Source organism: Marmota marmota, unplaced genomic scaffold (assembly GCF_001458135.2).
Source record: "Marmota marmota marmota unplaced genomic scaffold, marMar, whole genome shotgun sequence".
Lineage (NCBI taxonomy): Eukaryota > Metazoa > Chordata > Mammalia > Rodentia > Sciuridae > Marmota > Marmota marmota.
This window is the reverse complement of record NW_025999869.1, coordinates 6772170-6797759: the sequence shown is the minus strand read 5'-3', so window position 1 is coordinate 6797759 and position 25590 is coordinate 6772170. Positions and strand designations below refer to the sequence as shown.

At 43.7% G+C, this 25590-nt stretch overlaps 1 protein-coding gene across 20 annotated transcripts in view; it reads left to right on the top strand.

The window, feature by feature from the left end:
• The window catches only part of Tenm2 (teneurin transmembrane protein 2), a 1198434-nt gene that overhangs the window by 936954 nt on the left and 235890 nt on the right, over positions 1-25590 (top strand). The window lies entirely within an intron of this gene.

Genomic DNA, 25590 nt, shown 5'->3' with positions numbered 1-25590 from the left:
TCAGTAGGAGCTCACCTAGTAGAAAATTAGAGACTAGTCAAAGGCTCTAGCATATTATTTATTCTCATCCCCCACTGCTTTTTTCTATGTCTTGGCATCTGAGAACTGAACAAATTCACTCACTCAAATGCTAAAACTCTGTCAGTTTAATGATATCGTTTTTTTTTTTTTTACCTGTGAGAGAATAAAGGTATGGGTGTCCTTCTGGGTAGGGGCATGATGCCATATTGATTCACATTCCTATTCATGTCAAATAAGAAGCAGTTAATCACATCCTCGAGAGAGAGTCATTAAAGGGAAGATGTTCCGGAGGCTGATCATGTGTGCTCACATATTTGGAAAACACAGCGGACATCCACAAACATCTTCCTGGTGGCTGTCTCCTTAGTGCAGACCTCTGGGTTGTGATTCAGGTCTGCCACACCCAGAAGCTAGAAGCCACATTGCTATAGGTCAGGCATTTTGATTCTAAACACATATTGCTGTGTTTCCTGAGGCTGTGGGGCGTGGGCCCTCCTCTCCCTGCGCTGCTGTGTGACTTCCCCATCAGTTAAAAGCGGCTCCTTGGATCTTTTCTGAATTATCCATTTTCTATTTTTTTTTTTTTCTCTGATGAGCAGAATCAAGGGTTCTGATGAAGGAGACACAGCCAGAAAATAGGAATGAACAAATCAGGATTTTTTTTTTTCTTTTTCTTATATTTGTTCTTTTTAGGTACACATGACAGTGGGGTGCATTTTGACACACTGGTGCACACATGGAGTACAACGTCCCACTCTTAGGGTTGTACATGATGTGGAGTTTCACTGGTCATGCATGTGTTCACGGATGAACCTAGGAAAGTTATTTGGAACTTAATCCAAGACAAAAGAACGTGTGAGGAGAGTTCCACATCAATGTCAAGCTTCGAAAAGAACAGAGTGTATGAATTTTCACTACCAGAAGCAGTCCATTTACATAGGAGCCCTAACAGAATCCGAGAAAAAAAAACAAACAGAAGCAGAGAGCGGTCTCCATGGTAAACCACTGCCTTCAGCCCCACCTATTCTCAGAATTCCTGGAACAGAATCCACGGGCAGTTCTTGGTGGGGATCTCTGGCCGCTGCCTCCTGGGGAGTGTCTGAAGTCAGCGAGGGAGCTTCCTTTCCTCCCTGTGTGTGATCTGCTGAAGCGAGCGTCTCTCTGATTCTGTTTGGGCGGCAGGTCTCCAAAGAGAATCCCTAAGCCGGGCAGAGCTTCCCTCTAAGTTGAGAAGTCTTGGAAGGCCTGACTCTCATCGCCAACGTCCTCAAGCTGAACACAAGTTTGCCAGTTGTTTTTTAAGACCTTCATCCATTATTCATTCTAGAAATATCCATGAGAACCCCTACCATGTGCTAGTCACCGAGAACTCAAGAAAGGAGGAGAACAAAGTCCCTGCCTTTACCAAGAGGCTAGGTGGGAGGTATGTGAGCAGATGATGATAGAAATGTCCCTGCCGTGATCAGTGCCAGGAGAGGCAGAGAGAAAGAAGCCAGGCCCAAGGGAGATCTCATTTATGTTGAAGATGAGCCTGGGGAGGAAATGCTAAGGCTCCAGATAGATAGCCAGCTGGAAAGGCAGGCAAGGGTGGGAGGGTACCAGACCTCGGGCTGTGCCAAGGACTGGACTTCACCCCAAGAGCATCAAAGAGCATGGAGGCTTTTAAAGTGAAGCAGTAAAACAATAAGAGAGTTCTGGAGTGAGGGGGGACTGAAGGTCCAGTTGGGAAAACATTGCAATAGTCGAGAGGAATCAGGGCTGCCTTGCCTCGGGAGGTGGTGCTCACCCAGGATAGGAGGCCGCTTCAGGGCAGACTCCGCACAGTGATGCCTTCCTTGTGACACCCACAGTGATAGCATTGGCTTACCTACAAACAGGTTCTCTGGCATAAAACACAAGTTCAGTTTGGGACATGTTCAATCTACAATGTGAAGAGAATTCAGTTTAGTGACTATAGGTCAGGCATTTGATTCTAAATATGTACATAACAGACAATCATCCATTTACTTATTGTATCTGAAGATCTCAGGAATTGTGTTTTGTACGTTTTGTACTGGGGAATGGAACCCAGGGCCTCACACAATCTAGGCAAGTGTTCTGCCCCTGAGATATATCCCTGGCCCTCTTAAATTTTATTTTTAACTTTATTTTGAGGGTTTTGCTAAGTTGCCCAGGCTGGTTTTAAACGTGAGATCCTCCTGCCTCAGTTTCCTGAGTCTCCTGGATCACAGCACAAGCTACCATACCCAGCAACGGATTTTTCTCCTTAAAAATTTTTCGGCAAAAATTTTGTTACATTGATTCTACATCACTGTATAGATATATGAATAACAGCTTTTCTTAATCAAGTGCTTTTGACTTGGCCCTTAGATTTATATATATGATCCTATTTGATCCCTTAAGCCCTTCCATTAGGTGCATGTCACTGTCTCTACTTCAAATAAAGGAAAAATGAAGACTAAGGGTAGATGGGTCTCGCATCACCCATTAGTAAATGGCAGAGCTGGGATGGAGCTCAGGTCTACCTGACTCCAAATCCCATGTGTTTAGCCACTTTTGATAATGACTTTGGGACATGCAGTTGGGGTGGTCACTATTCTTATTCTGATGGCACATAAGAAGTTAATTTGTCTTGGGAACAGGATTGGTGAAGTCATCAAATTATAAGTGACATAAGTCAAGAAACAATCTATGGGGAAAAGTGCAGCCTGTTACTGGATATAGACTCAGTCATTGTCAAAATCAGAGACAGGGCAAGATGTAAGGGACCTTTGGCTCTAACTCTGAGGGTTGGAGGCAGCTCAGGGTGGTGAGTCTGAGGCCCGGCTGCTCCATGGTGGGGCAGCATGGGACATGGGTCAACAGGTTTACAGGCAGATGTTGAATGCCCTGCATTTTTTTTAATATTTATTTTTTAGTTGTAGTTAAACACAATACCTTTATTTACTTATTTTTATGTGGTGCTGAGGATCGAACCCAGAGCCTCACATGCGCTAGGTGAGCGCTCTACTGCTGAGCCACAACCCTAGCCCCTAAAATAGCCTCTGCATATTTTAAAAGGTGGGCACAAACCAATACTGTGCAAACAAGAAGTGCAGCTGCTTTTTTAGTTCATTTCTGTAGTTTTTTTCTTTTTTTTTTCTTCAAACAGAACTTTGCCAGATTGGTAGAGGAGGCCAAACAGCCACAGGACCATGGCTGACTGTGGCTGACCACTAGGTCATCCTGAAAAGGTCATTCTCCCTGTAGCAGGAAGCCATGGCAGGTGCTCTGGTGGAGAGCTGAGCATTCTGGGCTTGACAAGTGTCATTCAAGGAATCTAATTTGGGGATCAGAAAACGCTTTTCTGGTCTTCCATATGCCTCATCTTGTCCTGATCTGGATGCTGCATTGGTAGCGCATATTTGGGAATCAAGATTCAAGACCTTTAGTAAATAAGGTTCTCACAGAGAAGCAAAGAGATTGTTGGAACATCCTCGCCATGCTGAGTCCAAAGACTATTCCAAACTTGTTCTCTGATTGATTTTTTTTACCCAAGGATTAATTTTCTGACAGAATCACTGACAAGCTTGATCTTGAGAATATTAAACCAAGGTAACCTGTTGGAGTTGTTTTCTTTTTCTCTCCGTAATGTTTTCAAATAAGGTTTAAAACTAGAATTCATTCCGGGTGAACCAAATGCATTGAAGCACTTTTCAAATCAATAGGCAGCTTGATTTCTCCATATTGCAAAACATTATGCCCCCTAGATTCTCATCAGAGGCAACATGGAAATTAATGAGACCTTTAGGTTAGCCTTTCAAGCTCAGCCTTATTTTATGGCTTTACCTTGCCTTTTTGACACCCTGATCCCGCCTGGCCACCAGCAGCATTTCACGATGCAGTGCACTTTAATTTTGCAGTTTTCTTAGTCTTCCTTGGAAACTGGCAGCTTATTAATCTCAATAACAGAGCTGCTCAATAGGCAAGCTCGCCAATGAGAAACCATCCTGGGTCTCTTTTTTATTTTCCCCGTTGGCAGATGGGAACAAGGGGGTTGGTTGTTGGATGGAGCCAAGGGGTTGGGGTGATAGAGAAAAAGCCAGTTAGGGGGCGGGGGGGGGGGGGGTGACACCGCATCCCCCAAAAGCCCTTTCTGACAATTGGGCGGAAAAATGGAAAGAGAGCCCCAGTCCTAATTCCAGCCAAGTTCTGCAAATTTATGGCTTGTAGTGTTAAAACACACTCAAACCCATTAATAAGAAAATAAATAAAGTGTTGTGGCACATGTGCAAATTACAAGGTGCATTAAGAAAGAAACAAGCATTACATCTTACTCAAGACGGCTCCAGCCTTCTCTTGGCATAGTTTGCAAACGTAGACGCACCCTTGAAGGTAGGAATATCCAAAGAGCAGCTCTCCTGCTAAGTCAATTAAATCATTGGAGACTTAAACTTCTTATTTGCAAGTCACTACAGCTAAGCCTCCAGGTAGAAAGAACTTTAAAAGATCCATCCCTCAGCAGACTGGACTGTGGGGACCCGATTACAGACTGAGGCCACCTGGTGGTCATGCCTTGGAAGAGCAAGACTCTGCCCCTAGTCTGTGTAAATGTGGAAGACTCTTGGTTTAAGATCACAGTTGAAAAAAGCCAAATATTTCCATCTCTGTCTGTGCTCTTTTACCCATTCAGCTAATATCAACTGTCATTCCCTGTGGGCATTTCCTGGTGTCTTCCCAGGGGATATTTTATCTGGGGTAGACAGGGGAAGACTTGAAGCACGAGTCTTTTTCTAATTCGGGCTTCCAATGATCCTTTTCTTTTCTCAGAAGCCAGATAAGGTGTCTGCGGTTCTTCCAGGCAGGGAAAGTAGGACCTGCAACTTTTCTGAAGCTTCCTTTGATTTATTAGTCTCAGCCTCGCTTGCCATTGTAAGTTGAGATCTTGTGTCCCCAGAATTGCAATCTGTCACAAGGCACTCAACCATTGTGCCCAACCAGAGATCGATCATATGGGAGTGTTTAAGAAACTTTTCTCAGATAGCTTTTCTTTCCCCCAAAGCCCACCAAACAGTTTGCGCCTGTTCTTTGAGTCTTGTTTGCAAATATTAATTTTTTGGAGGTCATGACAACCATCAACACAGATCCTTACCCTTGAAATTGTGTATTTTTAAAAATTTTTTTATGGAAACATTTCTTGCTCAGGGTAACTGGTTAGTGTTCAGCAAGTACTGCAGTGTCTGTCACCAGTAACTTAACTGTGCGTGCCTTATATTTCAAAAGAGAATGAACTTTTTCCCCCTATTTGCAGAATCATATCGAAATTGTACTTCAATTTGTTAAAACTTCAACTGGGTGCTGATATCCATGAGTCCACTTCTCAACAGTTAGTCCCCCCCCCCACCGTGAAGATTTTCTATACCAATGACATGACATTTAAGATCTTATTTATTAAATCATTTGAACAATTGGATTTGAAATTCTGCATATGCGATCCTTGCATTACTATGTGCTCAGATAAGAACTTAAAATGGAAAGCTCAATCTTAGTGACGTTTTAAATTTCTTATCAACCTGGTTCCTTTCTACTGCACTTGGGAACATGTGACAAAGGGCAGAGGGAGCTATTTGGCCCATTTCAGCCTTTGGTGGGACCCTAGGGAAATCGACTCTGCCCTGTCCCCATCCTAGCTAATTCAGTAAAATGAAACCATAAATTTACAAGTCCCCTGAGGATGAGGCAGCACACTGTATGTGAATTTTCTGGGTGATCTGGTACTCAGCTGAGGGCTGTTCTTCCTTGGCCTATCCAGCAGCAGTCTGCTGAAGGCAGAGGACAGGAAGATTCTCCCTTCCAGCTTCTATACCTCACAATCCACATGAGAAGGGAAAATTGTGGCACTGTTGAAAATCTCTCCACGTCCCAGAAACCAGTCAATACTCTCTGGGGTTTTGGTTTGTGGATGGCATCATCTCTGAAGTGCCTCCTCTGTGCCTCGCACTGTCGTGGGTACTTTACATCATGTTATCTCAATGGAAGTTCTGGGGGATTTTTCATTGCATTGATATCTCAGGGAAAAGAGCTTGGGAAGAGGGAAGGCTGAGAAAGAGAAGATGTTGGCCAACTTGGATTCAGATACTTAGAGTGAGGCCTTAGGAGTCCCTCCTTCATCCTGGCTTTTCTGTTTTCCAAAACATTTTTTTTAACTCGGGCCTCCTTTTGTGACATCTTTGTGGGACCTACAGGCTATACTCTGTCGCCTCAGAAATCTAGGAGGAAGTGAAGCTCCTCTTCCTGATCTTTCAATAACACTTCCTTCATGGAGGCCCATTGGAGCCAACCAGGGTCACATGACCACAACCAACCAATCCTGAGGCCTGGAGAACAGATCACATTGATTGGCTAAGCCTGGATCCCATTAGTACTGGGGGGTCTAAGTGGTGAAGCAGGGGCCTGGCCCATTACCCACACCTTACTATTAGCTTAGAAAGGAGGCCACGTCAGGCAGAACCCCACACCAGCCCAGGTCAAATTCTATGCTAGTTTTGCCACGGCCCACTGGCCTGCTCTTATTGTCTGATTATAGTGATTTTCTTTCTCTTATGGGTAGACATGGTCCTGGTCAGGATGGGAGGTGGGCAAATTTCATGGCATTGGATTTTCTCACTTGCCTGGGCGCAGAAGGGGGTTTACAACTGATTTCAACATGAACCAGAAAGAATAAGTTCCACTGACTGACTCCCTCCCGCCCCCTTCTGATTCATCGCCTTCTCTGGTTCACTTCTCAAACATCCCACAACTTTACCTTTGAGTTCACTGTGGCCACTTAATGCATTTTAACTTTTATTAGTCTCCTGATGTCTCTTTTAAGCTATCATCTTCTTTCCCACAAAAGTGCTTGGATTCCACATTTTCTAATTAAAACATGCTCATTTATTGTCTTACTAACCAGTGCTCTTTACGAGGGCTCATGATGAGAAAGTTAACTCAAAACATCTCGATGCATTTCCCATCTCCTGGAAATGGCTGGAGAAGCAGTTTTACCTTTATAACATTGAATTACTTTGAAGAATTTTTGGGTTTGCTTTTTTGATAAGACCATGATTGGAAGCATTTACCTCCATGCATCAAGCTCATAACATTCTCAGCAATGTATTTGTAATGGTACCCAAGTTTAATGTAATGGTGAATGTGGTGGCATCAGGGTGCAGGGACCTGATGCCACCATATTCACCATTATATTAAACTCTAGATGGGTTTAAATGTAAGTGCACTATATTTTTCTTCTACTACACTGAGCCTTGCTACTTGGGGTAATATCAAATTATTTCACAAGGGTATAAATAGCATCGGGTACCATTATTAAAATGGGGATAAGTTGCATTTAGGAATGAACATTTTTCACTAATTAAATGTTGCAGTATTTTGATGGTGTTAATGCTATGATCCATGAAGGAGCTGTCTGAGTCCTGCAGAGCATATTACCCAGGATTTTCACAAGGAGAATCAAGATAGTATATGTTGGCCATACTTGGACTTCTGAGTTTTCACCGTTGTTTATCTTGTCTTTGGAAATATGAAAGAAATGCTAAGATGAGGAGTCCCTCATGCCCTGCCTGTAATGTGAGTCTTCAAATTCCTAATACCATTCAGTTCAGGAAAAAGGGAGAATTGTGGTATTCTTCACAGAGCTAAAACCAAAGGACTGTTTCAGACAGAGAGGGAGGCGTGGAAATGAGGATGGGAAAGGGGATGGAGATCAGATGGGGATGGAAACTGGGATGGGGATGAGGAGGGGAGACATGGAGATGAGACATGGGTGAGGAAATGGAAATGGGAATGTGGGTGGGGATGGAGATGGGGTTAGAGATGGAGATGAGGATGAGCATGGAGTTGGTGGCTGAGAGATGGGAACAGAAAGAGAGACTGGTGGCAAATAGGATGTGGAAATGTGCACATGCTGCCTTTTGGGAGCCTGGTCCTGCATTCTGACCACTGTTAACTACATCATAAGATAGACCAGGAGAAGAAAACAGGGTCAACATGATTCTGATAAGACCATGAATGGAAACATTTACCTCCATGCATCAAGCTCATAACATTCTCAGCAATGTATTTCTAATGGTACCCAAGTTTAATGTAATGGTGAGTTTAAACAGAGCCTCATAATTTAAGAGAAGGGGCATCATCTGGCAGCTCAGAGGCAGAATTTTCAAACTAGAATCCTATTAAGGTTACCTAGTATAATCCAGATGAGGAAAGTGAGGATCAGTGTTGCCAGGGCCTCCCTTCTGAAGGTCCAGTGGTCTACAAGAGGGCCTCTGGTTCAAGCCTCCCCTCCCCAGCACCCCTCACTGTATCCTGAGTGGGGAGTTTGGTCTCCACAGAATCTTTATCTCCACTTTCTTCTGCAAAGGAAAGGATAATAACTTAAGGCAAGAAGAGCACAATTGTAGGAGATTTGGTCTTTTGTTGTTGTTGTACTTCCAAAATATACATATTGTCTTGGTAAAGGTATTCGATGTTTAGACATATGGAAAATGGAAAGAAATAGTCCCTACTTCTCAGTTTCTATTTTCAAGGAAATACCAATGAAGCTTTATTATTTTAAGCTTCCAGAAATGTTTATAGACATCTGAGTATATATGTTTTTTTAAAAGTTTAATGTAAATGGAATTGTCTGCATACCATTTGGCAACTTCCTTTTTTAACTTAATGAGATGTTGTGCAAATCTATTCAGGTGGTTTCATGCAGACCTACCTCATCCAGTTATTTTAAAGTCTATATAATATTCCATAATGTCATAATTTATTTATCCAGTGACTTCTCAAAAGACTACTTTCAGATTTTGCAATTACAAACAAAACTGTAAGGAAGAGTCTTGCGTATATATCTTTCTTTGCATCCTTATATGATTATATTCAAAAGTTAAATTCCTGGAAATGAAATAGCCAAACCAAAGGGTACGTATAATATGCATTTTGAAGTTAGATAGATAGTGCCACATTGTGTCCATCTCGGTTCAAATGTTCCAATCTCCCTGAATGTCTTCTTTATTGAACTGTCCTGTTTTGATCAGTTTAAAATAGAGCCCTCCAACCTTATGGTGTTGGATTTTAGACATAAAATGTAGATAATGTTGTTTTTTAAGGAAGAATGTTAACAGATAATACTTGAATGCCTTAGAAATGTTGACCCTCTTATTTTCATTTTGCTATTTTTATTTTTTGGTGCTGGGGAGGGCACCCAAGACCTCCTAGATACTAGGCAGGTGAGCTCCCTCTGAGGCACACCCCTGCCCACGACCCCTTCCTACCTGCCAGGCTAGCATGGAAAGAGGCAGGGTGTGGGTGGGTCTGGACCATGGCTCCAGGCTCCGTCTGTGGGCCCTTTCTCCTTATTCCTCAACTGTGCTGCAGTGTGTCCTAGGTCATTCCAGATGTCTAGCCCTGACTGTCTTTTGTTTTCTCATTTGCAATTTGGCAGTGTTTTAAATTTTCCTCCTCTCCCCGCCTGCCTTGCCTCTGTCTACCTAACGGGGCTATTATACGAATGTCTAGGACGACTTCGCCAAGTTCTGAATCCCCATGAGAAATGCCTGGTACAGCAGTGTGATTGTTCCAACCATTACAGGCAGCCTTGTGATCCAGGACTTGACAATCCAGCAAGAAAGACAGCCTCTTTTGTGAAATGAGTATGTGAGGCCTCTGTCAATAAGACGCCCTCGGGCCAAACGCCCATTATCTGAAACGCCCATTTTATGCTAAGTAAGGATTTTTGTATTTCCTACTGCCCATTGGTAATCCCATTACCAGCTGTGTTCCTAGGACTTCAGCCTAATTCAGCCAACATTTTGGAAGTCCTTTGAGAGCTGAGCACCACCCAAGGCACTGAGGGCAAGGATGCAAAAGATCTGTCCTTGCCCCCTGGGATGCAGTCACCCAGGAGGAAGACGGTGCAGCAGATCAGCCATATTAATTTGGATTAATGCATTCTGCATCACCAGACTACATCTCAGGGGCAGTACCTGTGGCTAGAGCCATCTCATGGCCTGTGTTGTGGCCACTTTCTGGGCTGGTGCATGCTCCCTAGTTTTACTTTAAGGGGCCTATGAAGGTGTTTTTACAAAGATATGTTATGGTCAGTTTTGCTGTAAAAGTCCTTAGTTAACATTACTAGAAAGGGAAGAAGTACTCGTACCGGGCAGTTACCAGCGGATCCTATGTTAGCTAAGGAAAGCAAGAGAAAGGGATGGAGGAAAGGAGAACTAAAAAACAAAACAAAACCGAGAGACATAAATTTAAACCAGGCAGCATATGGGATACATTGATTACACAATAATAACAGCTCACATGTAGTCAATGTCACGAATGTGCTGAGCCCTTATTTAATCCAGGTGGTACCCTTAGAAACACTTCCCATGAGCTTGCCATCTACGTATGGGGAAGCTAAGATTTAATATCCGGTCATTGTCACATGGCTGGGCAGCCAGGCTCTGAACCCCACATGCAGTCAACAGCTTTCCCATGAATGGCCACCCTGTCCAGCCTTCTGAAATCCCCAGGTGCTGCCCCCCCCACCATGAACCTGGCCCTGCCCTTGCTCCTCCTGCCCTTCTCCTCACCTTTCTATTGTGCCTCTTCCTCTCTTCCCTCCAGAAAAAAGCCACCATTGCTTTTTAGCATAATCACTTAACCTCTGTTTGATCAAAACCTAAGGGTGAGAAAGGACCCCAACTTACGCCCAGCCCTCCCAGCTGTCTACCCGGCAGCCTCCCTGCCAGGCTTGCCTTCAGGTTTTGTTGAATTCTGCCCCTTGCAACGAAAGTGCCCCAAGGCGGGCACCTGCCTTTGAGTCTCACATGCCACCTGCCCATCAGACAGTTTTCAATGCATGTTATCTCGGCATGTCCCACTAAATCCTCGTCAAGACCTCCAAGATGGCAGTGATGAGCTTTTCGGGTACTTACAGCAAACATGCATGACAATTTTCCTTGACACTTGCATTTTGAAGAAGTCCCACCCGGGGACCTAGGGAAACCAGCACTGAGGAAACCCAGAACCTTTCAAAGAAGCCAGGATTTCCGAGCCTTGTTCCCTGGGATGTGTGTTGTCACAGGGATGCTGCAGGATCTGCCTTTGAGTATCTTAAGTGCCGTGGCCATACTTCCGAGTTGATGCTAAATGATGGTTGCCTTATTTAATGCCATCTTTTTTCTGACAACTGAAACATATGAATCTGTCCTGTGTATTGTCAGTGGGTATGTGGCTGGCCTACAAACACACTTAAATGGTACACTTCTGAGAACATTAATTTCTGAATGTCTCACAGATATATGTAGGCAGGCAAATGTGTCACAGGGGTTGCTATAAAGCTTAATTAATATCCCTGAAGAGCTCTTATATCATTTCATAAAGAGTGCTAAATAAGAAGAAAATATTATACCTATGGATATTACACATCTAAAGAAATGTGGATAAATACACTGATGGGTCTTCTTACATTTCCTTGTACCTCAAAGGGTCTGATGTAAATTCTAATGGGAAAATAAATGGTATTAAAGATAACCATTTTTAATGTGAGAGTTAAAAAAAAAGCAATGCCACCCCCAACTTGAATGTTAGAAATCGCTACACATTATTGGTTTTAAAGAAGGCAATCTATAATTCACAAAAAAGGAGTAGCATTTTTCTTTTGTTTTCTTTCTCCTCTGCCATACTCAGTATTTACAATTGCCTTGATGACTTAAAAATTCTTGGTAGCTGTGCTTATAATTTTCCACTGCTGTAACAGAATACCTGAGTCTGGGTAGCTTACAAGCAATGAAAATTTATTGGTTCACAGTCATGGAGGCTGAGAAGACCAGGATTGAGGGGGCCAGTAGCTGGCAAGGCAAGAGAGGGCAGGAGAGAGACACAGGGGGCCCTAAACTTATCCTTTTATAAGGAACCCGCTCCTGAGATAACACACCCACTCCCGCCATTACTGGATTAAGCCATTCATGAGTTTAATCACCTCTCAAAGGTCTCACCTTTTAATACTGTGCAATGGCAATTAAATTTCAGTGTCAGTTTGAGAAGGGACAAACATTTAAACCGTAGCAGTAGTTACGGCAAGAATTTGATAAATCAATTTTATTTCTTTTTTTAGAACCTGAAGAAGGCTTATAAAAGAGTTGATCTCGCCCATTTGATTTTTATAGCAAAGATATTGCCAGTCTCTTCTTTCTCTTTCTTTCTCCCTTCCTTTCCTTCTTCCCTCCGACTCTCCCCTTCTTCCTCCCTCCTTCTACCCAACAAATGGGTCTTCAGCTCTTACAAAAGCCAAGGGAAAAAAAATCATTATTGAGTTTTTAGATTAGTTCATTTTTTATTTCTTTTTATTTCTGGGACTTAGGGTGCTTTTTTGTAAATAGAGGGAAATGAATGAGAACTCATTTTTCAAAGGAAGAACAACATGGAATTCCAGTTTTAGGACTGGAAAGAGGAGTAGTTTTAGAATTCATGTGGTTCAATAAGTGGGTAGAATGTTAAATATTGAAAGTACTATTTATTCATTGTCTCTGTTTATTTATTTAGATGTTGGGGTTGAGCCCAGAGGGCTACATCCCCAGCCTTTTTTTTTTTTTTTTTTTGAGTGAGGATCTTGCTAAGTTGCCCAGGCTAGGCTTGAACTTGTGATCCTCCTGCCTCAGCCTCCCAAATTGCTGGGATTTCAGGTGTGCGCCATGGTACCAGGTGGATATCTGGGATACTTAAAGATTAAAGACTTGTGAAGACCTTCAGAAATCTCCTTCATTTCATGTGCTCCCATCTTCCCTAAATATCATGGAACCCTATGTTCATTTAAAGCTAGTTAATACATAAAGATACTCAGGGACCCAAAGAGCACACTGTGAGATGTAATATTTCAGAGCCTCTGTGATCTCATGACAGAAGTAGAAGCCCAGCATTTGTTTAAACCCTGACTGGAAAGGACTTTGTGATTTTACTTCCTGAAATAAAATATAATTTTTCTCTCAGCCTGAACTTCTAAAATTCTTCCATACTTGGACGGGCTCATTCCTCAGGGTCAGTGATGTTTGGGTCTGGCAAGTCAATGCTGTTTATTACACTGAGCTCAGAATGTGTGCTAATACTAAAACGCTTTTTTAAAAAGAAATCAAAAATATCACAAATAGGTGGCTTTGCTAGGATAGAAACCCCCTAGGTTCTCACCAAAACCACTTCCCTGAAGTGAGCAGGGGCTGACGTGGGTGTGTTGAGACATTTGTAAGGTATGAAATAATTTTGCCTTTTTTTTTGTTTTTAACAACTGTTGCTCCTTGGATCTTTGGCAATGCTTCTTAGTTTTTTTGACTGGTTCAGTTTCCAGAAACAAGCTCAGGACATGGGTAGGATGCAGAGACTGACAAACATTGGGTGCCAACCATAATCTGACCTTGCTGAGAAGTTTAATGTCAATGGTAATTTTTCATATTTAGAAAACAGCTAGAGGTTCCTCAGAAAGAAAGCATAGAGTTACCACGTGATCCAGCAAGCCGGAAAGAACTGGAAGCAGGTCAGCAAAGGTGATTCTACAAGTGTCCACTGCAGCACTGTTCACCATCACCCAAGGTAGAAGCAATCCAATGTCCATCAGGGGGGACACTCAGACCTATGTGCAATGGAATAGTGCTTGGCCATAAGAAGGAATCAGGAACCAACACATGCCACAGTGGGGAGGCACCTCAAAAGGTTTGCTTAAGTGAAAAAAAGTCAATAGTAAAAGGTCACATACTGTATGAGTCCCTTTATCTGAAATATCCAGAATAGGCAGATTGGGGTATATCCATGGAGAGAGAAGCCAGGTCAATGGTGCAGGAGCTGGGGATGGGAGGAAGGGGAAGACTTAATGGGTAAGGGGGTTATTTTTTTGGGGGGTGCGTTATAAAAGTGTTTTAGAACTAAATAGAAGTGGCTATCATACAATATCATGAAGGCACTATAGGCCATTGGATTGTCATCTTTCATATGTTTGACTTTGCAATGCATGAATTTTATCTCAATTTTAATTTTTAAAAGCTAATTAATAAAAGAAAGCAACTAGAGGATCAGTGTGCTTTCCTCAATGAGAAAGGTAGGGACAGCCAGAGAGTTGGGCTGCACAATCAATCAATCTCTTATTCTGGTCTTTTCCAAGAAAGGTGCTAGGAGAAAAATGCCTGTCCCCCAAAACATGCCTTGGCACAGCTAACTTTGAAGTCTAACACAGTGATTATCTTTGAGGTCACTGCATAAAATACCTACCCCATGCTAGTACCTGGGTCCACCTGTGTACTATGTTAACATCTAAAAGATTGTCAGCATTGTGTTACTCACCTCTTTCACTGTGACCAAAATACCTGACAAGAACAACTTAGAGGAAGAAAAAATTATTGGGGGCTCATGGTCCCAGAGGTCTCAGCTCACGGTCAGCAGACTCCAAGACAAAAACATCATGGCAGATGAGGTGGAAGAGAGTTGCTCAGCTTACGGTAACTGAGAGGCAGAGAGAAAAAAGGGACAAAGATAGAAAGGGGCCAAGGACACATAAAGTCCTCGAGACCACGTCCCCAGTGACCGACTTCTCCAGTCATGCCCTACCTGCCTACAGTTACCACCCAGTAGCCCATTTAAATTATTAATCCATCCACTGATGAGGTTATTGCCCTCAGGCTCCAGTGATTTCCTAAAAGCCCACCTCTGAACCTTGCTGCATTGGGGACCATGCTTTCAAAACATGAGATTTTTGTGGGGACATTCTATATCCAAACCCTAACAAACATGATCACTCTTCAGCATCATTGTGAATTCCATCCTTCCAAATCTTATAAAGTCCTTGAAGCACCAAATATAAGAAAACAAAGAAGGGTATATCAAGTTGGAGTCCTTTGTTACAGAGGTGAAGAAAACAAGAGAAAGATAAATGGATCCTTCTCTGGGTAGAGGAGAATAAGCCTGGGATGCCTCAGAGATGAAAACCACTCTGATCCTCTTCTTTTGAAAATGATTTGGATGAGAAAATGCACCATGAAATCTTCATGTTTGCAGAGATACCAAACCTATGAAGATAAACTGCTCCATAGGTGGGCCGAGAAGTGAAGATAAGGAGCGAGTACATTTACCAAAAACTCTTCCAGACTTAGAGGAAGATTATCTCTGAGCTCCCAGTTACAAATGAGGAGCTGGCCCGGAGATTAGCATTAACACATGCCCGAATACATACGCCCGTTGGGTTGCCGTGGAAAGAAAGAGAACAGAGCTGCTAAATGCACAGCATTACTAAGTAGAATCTTAGAAACTAATTTTAAAAATGCATTATCCCACAATTTTCCCAAGTCAGTGGGTGTCCACAGTGGAAACAGTGTGCTGGTGGCTGACATCTCTCAAGAATGACAGAGAAGTTGAGAATTTCAGTTTTAAAAAAAGATCAAGAAAATGAGAGGTTCTCACACACAACATGCCAGAAGGCTCCTCGGAATTGAGAGATGAAGCTTTCTCAAAGGGTTTAAACTAAACACGTGCGAGAAGAATAAGAACGTGGTCTTGCTTACCGAAATATCAAGAGCCCAAGTGACAGTACCCCTTGAAGGGGACTTCACAGGGCAAATAAATACAAGAATTGCATTTGAGAGCAGATAAGAAAACTTTCCAAATTTATCACCTCCTACAGGCAGGTGATAAATAACAGCCATCTTTTAAGATCTTTTCAAGATCTAAGTTGGTTCTTGCCTTTTATTCATTGATTGAGAATAGACGGAAAACCGCCAAGATGGAAACCCTTCTAGGGGCGAGGGGAGACAATGGAAGCTGGCCCTCGTGGACTGTGCATCCTGCTGAGGAAAGCAGATGATTACAGAGAAGAATGAATGAGGTGGCTACTGAAAAGCGTTCGAGTTGAACCCGTTGTCCTGATGTCTCTGAATGCATCACCTCCTACCTTCAACCACCATTGAATGTGGACTGTTTGCAGCCTTGTAACCTTGGAGCAACATCAGGTGATCAAAGGATGGGATGGGAAGAGTCAGTCAAAGGAGCCTGTCTGAGAAATTGAATCTCGAGGGGAGACTTGAAAAACCTGAGAAAGAGCATCCATGCAAAGACCTGAGGAAAGAGATTTCCAGAATGAGGGATGCACCTTGTGACCACCCTGAGGTGAGTTGGAGCTGGACCTCTTTGAAGAAAGCATAAAGTATGGCAGAAGCCTTGGGGACAGAGCATGTAGAGGCAGAAAGAGATGACACAGGCCCCAGTGAAATGCTGGGGAGGCCACAGTGAGAAACTAGGTGGCTTCTAAGCAGAAAGGAACTGGGAGTGCCAAATTTGATTTACGCTTGTGGTCAGTGACTGGCTCCAGGGTAGAGAACAGATGTCAAGGGCAAAGTGGAAACATAGACCTGTGTAGAGGTGGCTGAATGCAGCAGGCCCAGACCAAGGTGATGCAGAGGCTTTAATAATAAGAAAAGAATGGATGTCCACTGGAGGCAGAGAGCAAATCAACCAGTGATGGATCCCGCGTGAAGGAAGGATAGGAACTGAACTGAAGCCCCATGAGGAAGATGGCGAAGGACTGGAGCGTCCACCCAGGACTGGAGCGTCTATTCTCAATGCATGAGAAAGTTGATGACCAACAGATCTCAGCCAGGTCCCTCTGCAAGACTGCCCTTGAGCTGAAGAGAGCCACCTCTCCCGGGGAATTCCCCTGGGAACAGTCCAGATCCAATGATGGGTCTGTGTGGATGCCAAGGTCCAGCCCTTCAGCCCGCACTGAACAACTCTTCAGAACGTGCCCAGCTCTAGAGCTCCCCAGGAGATTGATCAAGCCCCTTTGCAGCAGCAGCACAGTACAGCTTCTCCCCAACCAGCCTACTTCCTTCACCCCCCCAGGTGGTGTTCCCAGGAACACTGTCTTGTAAGCTTCCTGCGTATGGATTTCTTCCCACAGAGTCTCCTTCCTGGGGACAATGCTTGCCCATTTTGATAAGTGATGGCTTCTCTAACCAGAATGGGTGAGAGAGACCTGGAGGGAAGGAAGGTCCATAGGTCATGCCAAACTTGAGATGCCTGTACATCCAAAGGTGGATAGAAGAGCAGGCACAATATCAAGAGGTGAATAGAATATTCTGAGCAAAAGCCAGAACCCTCAAGGTAGAGAAACCAGACAAGCACTTTTACCACAGAGGCCAGGACTCCACCCAGGAGGGTCTTATACCCCAGGCCTTCGGGAATCCTCCCAACTGTGCTTCCTAACTCAAAGAGAGAACACAGTTAAGACCCCTAGACTTGGCCTAAAATCCAGATTGCCTGCCCTCTAAGCCATAAATGAAGTGCCCCTCATTATGGTCTCTTCTTCCCGCCATGGATGGCTGTGTTCCAACCACACTGTCTTTTCACATCCTTGAGGATTAGGTCTCCCCCCACCCCCAACCACAGGGCCTTTGCACATACTGCTACCTCTGCCTGGGATGCTCTGTACCACCCCTGGCATGGTGAGCTGCTTCTCACCCTCAGACCTCCATGGATGGAGTCCTGAATCTTCTCTGCCTCCACCCTCTGTCTCTGTCACGGCACTTCCCATGTTTTGTAATTATTTCAGGTATTTGTTGGCTCTCCTGGACTTGATCTTCGTTGGTTTGTTCTGCTTCTCTGATTAGAAATGTCCTGTGAGGTTAAGGACTTATTCTTCATTGCATCCAAAGCATCTAGCACCAAATGATACCTGCTTGTGCTCAGTAATGATTGGTGGGCTCATTTTTTGGCTTCATATCTTAGATACTTAAGTTTCTTCCAGCTCGAAAGTTCTGACCCTCTCAACGGTTCAGGCAGTAAACTCAATGGGAGAAATCACCCTGCTTGTGGATTCTATCTGATGTATGCATTCTTTCTTCATCTACCTGGCCGCCTGTGAGTGCCCAGAAGTCCATTTGGAATGGCTGTCTGCACTCCCATAGCAGAGCGCCTGGCGAAGTCAAGGTCAAACTTGAAGTCAAAGTCACAAGTCTTTGTTTTCTCTCTTACTACCTCTACCCAGACTCCTACCAATTAACTTGGAAAGAAGTCAACAAGTTAACAACTCCAGGGGAAAAAATAAAAGGCTCCTCATCTCCTCCCAAAGACGCTGAAATGGATTTGCTCACAAAACAACCGGGCTTCTTTACTGACCTCGAGAGACCTTGCCTGTCGCACTGAACAGTGCATCGTTTCATGGAGGGGGAAAAAAAAGTTTTATCATGAAAAAATGCTACGTTATATCACAGTGTGACACTATTTAAATACTAAGAATTCGAAGAATCTATTTAGAAAACGGAAGGCAATAAATTGAGTTGCTAATTATTCCAGCTGTGAGTATTTTTGGTACGGCTGCAAATTTTGAAGAGGGCAAAATAGAGGATTTTCCTGTTGTTCATTGCAAATGCAAATGCAGTGACAGTCCCCTATGAGCTGAAGGGTTCAAGGATGAGGAACCTTGAAAACCTGTTTTTCATTGAATCAAAATCCTTTTGAGTCTGAGCTTAGGGAAATGTGCTATGGAATGGACCTTTAATTATACTAATTGGGGTGTTGGTTTCTTGTTTTTTAAACTTGGGAAATAGAAATATAAAATTTAAAAATGTTTAAAGTTTTATTTTAAATGCAGCTGTTCACTTCTCATCCCAAGTGTCGATTCCCAAGTGGAAGAAGAGAACAAGCGCTCGGGTACGACCCCAGACCCCTTTCTTCCTAATAAGGTGATTGGGAGGGACTGGGGAGCAGAGGCGTCTGCAGTACACAGCCATTGTGTTAATGAGAACGCATTCATTCAACAAATATCTTAAATGAGCTGGGGCACCGCGCTAGGTCACATAGATTTAGCAAAGATAAGATGTACGTGGTTCCTGCCCTCAAACAATTAATAGATGTGTTCATTGACTGTTCCCAGAACGTCAGTGCCAAGGCTAGCATTTCACAGGAATAAACTCACCTGGAGCCCCGACAAGCTAGGGAAGGAGGTGCTGTCACTGTCTGGAGATGAAGTTACTTGCTAAGGTCACGCAGTGCTCAGTCTAGGAGCTACAGTTCAACCCTTGGTTGTCTTGAATTCAAATCAGCAAGCGAAACACCATGTCCTTGGCACGGCATGGTCCTATGCATTTTTAAAACAATTAAATCAGTAATAGTAATAAAGGAATGCTTCTGGGTATTCAAAGAGTCTGAATGTAAACATCAAATGCTTTCCAGTTTCTCTCAAGAGTATAAACTATGCTCTTTTTTTTTTCTTTTTACAGTGCTGAGGATGAAGCTCAGGATTGCCTTATCATTGAGCTACATCCCCAGTTTTTTTTAATATTTTTATTTTGAGACAGTCTCACTGAGTTTGCCCAAGCAAACTTGTGATCCTCCTGCCTCAGCCTTCCATGTAGCTGAGATTACAGCATGACCCGCCATACCTATGCCCAGCTGTTTCCTTCTTTTTTAATGTAGATACTTAGTTGTTTTTTTTTTTAATAATATGTGCACTTTACATTTGCAAAAGGAAAAGACAGAGCCTAGTTTTGCTTTTGGGGTCTTGGTTGGTCTGCAGAGCACCGCATACTCTCTTTTCCCATCTGTTCCCTATGGACCTTTTTGTTCTTCTCTTTTTCTCTGTACCCTCTCTCTCTCTCTCTCTCTCTCTCTCTCTCTCAGGAACCTCCCCATGAAATTTTCCCTTGACCACCCATTTCTTCTCATATTGGAGAGTATAATAATGGAGGAGAAGGGATAGTGGTTACTTAACCTCTTTCCAGCTAAATGTTTTATTATAACTCCTGAAAACCTAATTACAGTAACTTTACATGCTACAGTACCCTTTATGGGCTGCCTCTTTATTAAACATACTCCTTTAGAGACAATAAACCTGATGCTTCAAAGGGCATGGCCAGGACCCGCGCATGTGATGGACTCTCAGGTTTCTGGAGCGAACCTGATCTCCCTCACTGAGCTCCCCGCCCCCACTCCTGGTGCGTTTCTGCCTTTAGCCTTTCTCTGGCTTTTTATCAAATTTCAGCCACATCTGTGAATACCTGTGAGGTTATTTACCAGGGAGGTCCGTTTTCTCAGTAAAACAACAGTCTACACCTGGGATACCTAATAAAGCCAGAGCTGCTCTTTGGTACTTGGTGCAGTGTTGGAACCACTGAAGAATTTTGCTGGGCTCCCAGAAGCACTTGCTGCCGCAGACTTGGAAAGCAGAGCAGAGCGACACGTCTGCACTGTGGGTCATAGTCACAGTTGTCCCAGCTAACTGAGTGGTCCACGTGATGAGACAGTGAGATGGAGGGTGGGGGGGCAGGGAAATAGTCTTGACCTTTGGAGTGGAGGCAGCACAATTATTTGTGTAGTACATTTCTGTTTTGCTGCCCTGCTAGGATTTCCCCCTGGGAATAAAGCCAAACCAACAGGAAAAAGGGGGAAACTCCTCTTAGGATCCTACGGGTTGGTTGCAAGCTGGAAAATGGAACTTGGTGTTCAAGGCGTTTATGTGTTTCTTTGTTGCTTTGGTCGACTTGGAGGTTAATGACTGAGCTTACTTGCAGTTGACAAAGAGAAGGAAGGAAGGGAGGAAGAAGAAAGAAAGGAAAAGAAATCCCTCGTTGGAGGCTCAGAGAGGCAGCCACGGCTTCTTATACTCCGCTGTAGATTAGTCAAGCTCCGTCGGTATCATCAGAATAAAATAAAAATTCACAGCACTTTGAATCGGTGGGGCCCTTCTTGCATGGATGCTCTGTCCAGGTTTTTCATTTGTTAGGCTGCCTTTTAAAATCCTCCACGGTTGTTTAATGTATGCCCTTGATTTTCTAAGCCAATTTGGAACAGCAGCCTTGGTTTACCAAGATTCTGCCTCGGCCGCCCATCTGGGCTGTCCTGTGAAGCACCTGGGAGCACATCTGGAAGGCTGTCTCCATTTTTATTAAATGGTCAAGTGGTGACATTGACCAAAAAGACTGATAGTGTAGGGTGGGGTGATAATCTGAAGAACTGACCAGGTGCCAGGATCCAGAGAGCCGTGCGCCCGGAGGGACCATCCTCTTTCAAGCTCACTCTCCAATTCTGAGCCCCTCACCAGTGACCAGCACGGGAAAGCGCCGATCCCCAGGAGGCTAGGAAGGGCAAGAAGTGCTCAGACTCCTCTTTTCTTTTCTGTAAAACATCAAGGGCTGGTTTTCTGGATCTCTTGAAGTGTTAGCAAACTCCAAGGACAGCACTTTGGGGCCCCTCATTTGCCTTTCCTTTCTGAGGCACAAGTGGCCAATTCTGAGAGCAATTGAGTTGTGCTTGAAAAAATGTCAAGTGCATTTGGAAACTACACATTTTTGCTGACGCCTGGAGTCCTGAGCTGAGCGACTTCCATGACCCACCGCAGGGAAGAAGTTCAGTGGGGGCAGCACAAATGATTCCTGGGAACACACTGAGCAGCCCCCTCGGGGGGGTGGGGGAAGCTGTCTTAATAGCCAGTTCATGGAAAAATCAGGAGAAATCTCCTAAGCCTTCTGCATCCTCCCTGTGACCATTTGGCCAGATCATTGCCTGTGGGTTCTTTATTTTATTCTATTTTATACTTTTCCTTCACTGTGTGACTGCAATCCTTGGAAGAATTAAAGCTTGCCATTTTTTTTTTCAACGTTCTTAGGAAAATTTTCAAGCAGACAGAAAAGTTGGAAGAATAATGCAATGAAAGAATAGCCACCTAGTTTCAACAACTGCTATCATTTCAGCAGATTTGCCTTATCTACTATATATAGATAGACAGATCTTCTTGCTGAATCATTTGAAAGTAAGTTGGAGACTTCATGATACTTCACCTGAGACTTGTGTGTAAAAAAAAATATGCCTACTAACAATCTAACAAAAAAAAATAGCTTCTTAAACTCTATTAGGCACTAGAATTACCTGGAGACCTTATTGATCATATACTAGCGGACTCCATCTTCAGGTCCAGATGGAGCTCAGAAAATTTGTTTTGTTGTTGTTTTGTTTTGTGCTGGGAATTGAACCTAGAATCCCCCCAATGCCCAGGAAGTGCTCTGTAAATAAGCTATATTCCCAGCCCTTTTTTATTGTATTTTGAGCCAGGTTCTTAAAAGTTGCCCAGCCTCATCTGGTATTTGGGATTCTCCTACCTCAGCCTCCTGAGTAGCTGGGATTACGCGTGCAACCCCCACCCAACCGAATTTGTCCTTTTTTAACGGAGCACTCCAATGATGCGAGAGCAGGTATTTGGAGAGCATAATCTGAAGACACTTTAATTTTAACATTTTAAAATGGCCGCAGTACTATCGTTGTAGTATCATTTTAACCTTGGGAAAGGTTGTAAGTACTTATTTCATCAGAGATTCATTAAGTGCCCACTGTGTGCCACGCTCTGTTGTGTTAGAATTCAGCATTGAACAAATCAGGCAAAACACCTCATTATTTGAACACTTTATAGAAATTCAACTCTAATAATGGAGAAAAGCAGTAAGTAATATACATATATGCACATATATGTCATATAAGGAAGATAAACAAAGGCAGTTATGTTGGGTAACAGAGTAACAGTGAATGAAAGGGGCTAGGGAAGATCTCTCTGAGAAAGTGATATTGGAGCAGAGTTGAATAACAGAGAGCAACAAGCTGTGCAGATATTTCCAGGCAGAGAGAACACCATGTACAAAGGCCCTGGGGCAGGAAGATGTGAGCCGATGAAGACTAGCAAAAGGATAGCGTGACAGATGGATCAAGGGAGGCTAAGAATGTTAAAAGAGTCATTGGGAAGGCAGCCTGAGAGCAGATCACACAGAGTGCTGTAGGCCATGAGAAAGACTTCTGATTTCATTCTTAGTGATATTGGAAGCCTTTATTTGGGGGGGGGGGTTGATGGGGAGAGAGGCTGGTGATATATGATATGACTTCCTTTTTAGAGGGAACTATGGGGAATAGACCGGATTATGAAGGGAACAATTTTAGGATCTCAGAAAGCAACTTCACAGGTAAGATGTAGCAGTCACCTCCATCCACTTTTCCTATAAATGAGTGCATTAGAAACAGCATTCCAGTTGGCCTGAACATCGTAGTTTTCATTTTGTTGCTCTTTTCTTGCTAAAACATTCCTATTTTCGATTTATTCATTCTTCCACAAATAAGACTGCCGTCCAGGCACTAGTGTTGTAGACTCTGGAGATATCCAGAGTAATATCTACCAGTACCAGCGCCCAGGAGTTGACATTCTAGCAGAAGGAGAACATTTTAGGAAGGTACATCCTCAAGTATATGAATGAACTCAGTGCTCAAAGCAATGGAAGGGATGTTGGAATGGGCTTCCCAGGCAGGTAGCTGGAAGGTGAGTTGGAGCTGGATAGGTTGGGTTCAGTGGGGAAGGATAACAAAAGCCATTCGGAAGAATCTTCCATAGCATTTGCAGAGACACGCAGCACGAGCAGCCTTGTGAGGATGCGTCTCTGGTGGCTGGAGCTGGAAGCACCAGGTTAGAGACGAGGGTGAAAAGTTGGGTCGTGACTGTGGACATCTGGCCCCATATTGAAATGTAGGTGTCCTCTTTTAGGAACTGGCTGGTGACCAGGGATCTGTAAGTCAGAGCACAGTGTCATTTGTGGTTTGAGGAAAAGAAAAGCAGAAGTTAAAGGGGAGAATTGGTGGGAGGGGTTGATGGGATTCTTTTACCTGCTGGAAGGGAGATGGTGAGGCAGAAGGGACGGTGTTCCCATGTCACTGGGAGGGCCCGGAGCCAGGAGGAGTGGGTTTGGGGAGGAGAAGGAGACTAGTCTGAGTTTGGTTGTGACTTGGAACATGGACCATGAGATCCACAAGAGGAATGTGGATCTGAGGTCCAGGAGAAGGTCCATCCAGAAATGGAGACTTTGGATGTATCCTTGAGGGCTGAAGCCATAGATATGGGTAGGATCCTGGAGGGATGAGGGTTGGGTTTTGTGTATTTTAAAACACTTAGAGTGATCCCTTGCAATCCCTTGTGATTCTTTGTTTTCATTTGGTTTCCTGTGTTCATGACCCACTTTTAAAGAATGGTCCAAGAAATAAATCTGATGGGATTCTAACCCCATTCCCAGAGTTTTTCCAGACCCCAAACTTTCTGCTGTGCCCGCGTTCCAACTGCATCATCAGGCAGTGGGCTATTGTTTGGTGATTCAGAAGCTCTTCAGCTGTGGGTTTGACATTGGTCCAGCTGTAAACTAGAACTCGCCATTCAGGCTTCTTACGTCGCTCTGAAGAATTAATAATAGAAGCTACTTGTGATGGACAGGGCACTTTCCATGAGCAGCCTTGGTGAAGGGCTCCTCCTATGTGACCTGTGTCAATCTCTGAGTTCCTCGGCTCTTGTTCCCCCCACTCTTCAGGGAGGAGAGGGAGGGTCCCAGAGCGGTGGTGGGTCACAGAAGTGAGCTAACTTGTGCAAAAACAGGGATGCTAGGGCTCCAGGGCAGGACCACCTTGAACTCCATGCCTCAGCCTCTGCCTAACAAGACGCTTCTAATGGGTGGTGTTAAGAGAGCCGTTGGACAAGGACTCCAAAGCCTCATTTATGGAGCCAAACTTCTGGGATCTGTTCAGATCCTGGAAAATGCTTATAGTACAAATAAAGTCCCAATATCGATTGTTTATTCTTACATTGGCTACATTAAATAATTCACTCATCAGATTCTCATTTTATGATGTGATTCTCAGTCAGACCAGGCTTGCTTGATCTCTGTAAAGATTGAAATGTTTTCAAGGCTTAAGCTAGGCAAGATACAAAATATTTGTAAAAAGCATGATTTTTACCTCAGAATCCCACTGGGAAAATCTGGCATCCCCCAGTTGCAAGGGCAGTGTGGTGCCATAGGTCTGATTAGAGCTTCCCTAAAAAAATTTTTAAATGATCTAGGCAAAGCAGAGCCTGAGCTCCGGTGCCCCTGCTTGTTCTCCCTGAGCCTCTGTTTCTCACCTGGAAAACTGGGGTGGTCACAGTACCCCCTCATCAGGTTGGAAGGTGGCATGGTTGCAAGTAGGACATTTAACTTGGCAAATGACAAAGCGTACGTGATTGGTAAATAGAACTGCATCTGTTAAAAATAGAAAGAAAAAGGAAATACCTACATTAATGTTTTGAAATCTTAGAAATCATAGAACTGCAGCTGAGTAAACTGGAGAGGAAGACGTAAGAGAAAGAGTAGGAAGAGAAAGTTCAGGGTGATATTTAAGAGCATGGGTTTTATGGAAAGACACGACGCTGGGTTAAAATCCTCAGACTCTTGATTGATAATATTTAGTTTGTAAATACTGGTGATAATGTATTTCAAGTGCCTTTCAATAGTAGGCATCTGCCGGGCATGGTGGTGCATGCCTGTAATCCCAGCGGCTGGGGAGGCTGAGACGGGAGGATCACGAGTTCGAAGCCAGCCTCAGCAATGGCAAGGCACTAAGCAACCCAGCAAGACCCTGTCTCTAAATAAAATACAAAATAGGGCTGGGGATGTGGCTCAGTGGTTGAATGCCCCTGAGTTCAATCCCTAGTACTAAAATATAAATATAAATACAAATATAAATATATATATA